At 43.5% G+C, this 4,076-nt stretch overlaps 1 long non-coding RNA gene across 1 annotated transcript; it reads right to left on the bottom strand.

Moving 5' to 3' along the window:
• Positions 1 to 553: 553 nt before the first annotated feature.
• LOC125940746 (uncharacterized) lies at positions 554 to 3,455 on the bottom strand. The gene is made up of 3 exons (XR_007463948.1): positions 3,296 to 3,455; positions 1,553 to 1,594; positions 554 to 733 (listed from the first exon to the last, which is right to left on the bottom strand). It is a non-coding gene; the product is annotated as an uncharacterized LOC125940746 (long non-coding RNA).
• Positions 3,456 to 4,076: the final 621 nt, after the last annotated feature.

Genomic DNA, 4,076 nt, shown 5'->3' with positions numbered 1-4,076 from the left:
GCAACTTTAATTCAATGTGGTCTGTCGAAATAGGTGAAACCACTATGTTTTCCGTTACAGAATCTGGAGGGCCCTTTTGATTGCTGAAATTTGGTGGAAGTGCTGTCCCTCGAGTTGAGCAGTAACTGCACTTGAGCATAGCTTCTCCACAATTCCTATATTATTACAACACTTTCAGGCCACTTAAGCACACCCGCTATACCACCAGATTGGTAGCATGCTTCACAGATTGGTAGTTGCTTCATTGCAACTGTTCATTGCATGGACAGTCAAGTAGTGCAACTAATGTGCAAATACACCTAACTTTGTCAGTTGTAGCCACCAATCACATCTGGCAGTTAAGGCTGCTTTTAAAATTTAGCACTTTAGTATGGAGGCGTTAGAGACTTGAGATCAAATGAACATTCATTCCAAATAGTAGGCTATTGTAGCACGTAGTTGCAGACACAGGCTACTTGAAAGTCATTTGTTGTGCTAATAGCAAGCTGGTAATTCCAAGTACAAAATGTGAATGCAAAAATGCAATGGGAAAAAGGATGTACGGTACTTGCCTATAACAGCGTTGACCCTGATGAGGCCAAGAGCCTCTTTTTGCCTATTGGTGGTGGTGTTTTCGAGGAGTGGCCCATGAGGTTCTTCTCTGTGAACACATGGTGAATCAAGGCCCTTGCAAACTTGCCTGGTCCACCATGGCAATCTGTGCCAGGATCATCTGAATGAGCACTTCTCCAACCTATGTGAAATGGCACATTTAGGTAAATATTAGTGAGGTAGTTTAAGGATTTTAAGCACATTTACACAACAGCCACACTCCAAATAAATCACAGAAATACTGCCTGCTCCAGACCTAAAATGTCAATGCCACTAATAAAAACAACTAAATCTAATGTCATAGCTTGTTATCCTGTTAGGATGCCATGTGCTTCAGAAAAACAAGGATTCACCCAGTACAAAATAAAATAGTAAGTAAGCCAAAGCATGGAAAACTTTTAGGCAAATAGCATTTTTAGGATACTTCACATACTTTCGGGTGTCTGTCTCTAAGTATTTTCCAGCCAATTTGTGTCAATTGGTGGTCAATGGCCTAATGGGTAGGGCTGCTATGTTGAGGGAAGTGCGTTAATAACCATCTGATTGACCTGCTTGGATCTCTGGGTATGTGACTCAGAGTATGTGCCACTCTTCAATGAACCTCTTTCACGCTATCTTGGGCAACTGCTGCTTGTGTTGGCAAGCAGTAGTAGCAGCTCAAACAGGAAGATAACTGTCGACGTTAATGCGATTACCACTACACATCAGATTCGCTTGCTGTGTCCCAGACCTACTCAGCTGAATGTGTACATAAGACACAAAGGCAGGGTGTGCCAACTGCCCACCTCATCAAATAAATTAATCGACTCGCAAATCAAAGGCTATGCAAAATCGCAAAGGAGACACTTAATGCTACCAATTTTACTAAATCTTAAGGAGAATACCTCCCGGCAATACATTCTCCTGGCAACAGTGCATTTGATCATGGTGACGCTAGACGATCAATGGCCAAAGAATTCACCTTTCGCATTCCGGCTGTGGCGTCTCCAGGCTCATTTTGATTCTGAAAACAGATGTCAGTATTAAAATGTGACGTCACGATAACTCAAAAGCAACAATCAAAACATCTACATGGACGATTAGGCCGACATAAATGGATGGATATAAATGACTGATTGAAAACATTAAAGCATGGCTGCTCTTGCCACTCACTGGCAGTGTGAAGTGGGCAAATAAATTATTTTAAATTTCTCTCCAAAATTTTAAAATTATTTTTGCTCATCTACTGAACTGTTGTGGCCACATCTTGAAGGTAGCTCGTTCATATAAAACCAGTGTTGCATTTTTTTACTCCCCGTCTAACTGCTGCTACTGCAGTTTGCTTACTCTCTAAGTATTCCACAGAACTGCTCCACCAACAAACCATTGTTCCAAGCTTATGTCAAAGCGTCATTTAGTTCACAAGGATACGCTCCCCTCCCTTTCACTCTCTCTCCTCTTTAGTGTGTGAATTCAAAGCAAAAATAACTTATTGACATAGCTGTCTACTTCTATCTCATAAAAAGCCTTGCTAATTTTTGACATTTGTCGATAACGCCTACATGCCACTGGAAGCACAGTGGGACGACACGGAAAATATGCCTCGTTCCTTTACTGATTATCGAACTTAGTTAAATCAATCAGTTACTGAAGGGCCAAAGGCTGAAACTTCGCACGATGACGTTATTTTGAATGTTTCATCCCTCTAAAGCAGAACATAGAATCCCACAGAATCTTCCTTTTCCGTGAATATAGAGTGCCTACGCGAAGGCGTTAGCGCGAAGTACTCGATGGCGTCGAAGGAAGATAATGGCTAAAAAAAAAAAGTTCACCGCGCGCGTACCGGTGGAACACAAACCACACATAACCTGATGATTTGACAGCATTCGCTGCCATCAGCCCTTTTTTGTCTCACCTGTCACATAGAATCACATATACGCCCTTGCAATTCTTTATTATTATCGCGCCACAGCGCATGTCTACCGCACGGCGTGTCAGCGGACTCTGGGCACTCGATCCTGAAGCGAACAGCGCAGTAGAATGCATTCGAACGGCAAAACGCCCCGCGCATATTTTCGCCGATCCTGACACGCCATGTAGTAGATGCACGTCAATGTACGGCGTTGCGGGAACGAAATATACTTGATTACAGTACAGTTCGGATTATTTCACGTCGCATTGTTTCCATCAAAAGGGCAAAGCACGAGCGATCATTAATAAGGCTAATTTCAATCGGTGCTGAAACACCGTACCAAAAAAACGTGGCGCACACAACATGCCCTGTTTCAGCTGGCTCCACATAGCTGCCAACCAAAACGGCAGAGCACCGAGCGCTCATTAATAAGGCTAATTTCAATCGGTGCTGGAACACCGTACCAAAAATCGTGGTGCTCACAACATGCCCTGTTTTAGCTGGCTCCACACAGCTGCTCACCAAAACGGCAGAGCACCAGCGCTCATTAATAAGGCTAATTTCAATCGGTGCTGGAACACCGTACCAAAAATCGTGGCGCGCACAACATGCCCTGTTTTAGCTGGCTCCACATAGCTGCTTCATGCTCAATATCACAAATCTAGTGCTGCACAACCAATTCTCGCAACGGAAGGATAGTACTAGTAATGAAAACGAGCACAGAAGCGCGTGGAAGACACGCACGAGTATGTACGCACTTTTGCTGAAAGCGTCGCAATGAACGAGCAAGTGGAATTCGAAACACTCACTCACCTTCGATGTGGCTGAGTCGGAGGCGATCATGGTGATCTTCGAGGCAACGTGTAGCCCATAAAGAGCGAGCAACAAGTTGCAATATACCAAAGATGTCACAGCGAGGCAAAGGGCACAGAAAACGCAGCAAACTCATCACGCAACCCGCACACATACGCCGCACGCAGCGTTGCCAGATTGGACAGTAGAGACGACACCAGAAACTGGCTAAAATTCCCCAGATTTCACCAGAAACTAAAATTGCCAAAAAATTACTAAAAATCATCATTTCTTGTGAATAAAGCAACAGTCGCGAAAGTTTTTTTTTTTGCAACTTTAGCGAGTGTTTGTTTATTCGCAAGATATGGTGCGCGTGAAGTGGGCGCGTCGAACTCTGGACTACAAAATTAACATTCGTCAAGTACTAACTTTATTATTTACAAAGTCATGATGTAACGCGAACGAAATATACTTGATTACAGTACAGTTCGGATTATTTCACGTCGCATTGTTTCCATCAAAACGGCAAAGCACGAGCGCTCATTAATAAGGCTAATTTCAATCGGTGCTGGAACACCGTACCAAAAAAACGTACCAATGCCTTTAATCATCACTTGGAGCATCGTAGATGTCTGAACGAAACCTGCTTAGCATATCGTTTGTGATAGCAAACTTCACGCAACAGCCGTCTCTGGAGGAACACGCTGCGCGAATTCGTACAGTGGAATCCAAAGTTTTCAGTGACATCTTGTTTCTGTACTTTGTCTTCACACAAGTGACCTGACTGAAGACACGGTCCACC

Source organism: Dermacentor silvarum, chromosome 10, assembly GCF_013339745.2.
Source record: "Dermacentor silvarum isolate Dsil-2018 chromosome 10, BIME_Dsil_1.4, whole genome shotgun sequence".
NCBI lineage: Eukaryota > Metazoa > Arthropoda > Arachnida > Ixodida > Ixodidae > Dermacentor > Dermacentor silvarum.
The sequence above is the reverse complement of the archived record's forward strand: the minus strand, read 5'-3'. Positions and strand labels throughout refer to the sequence as shown.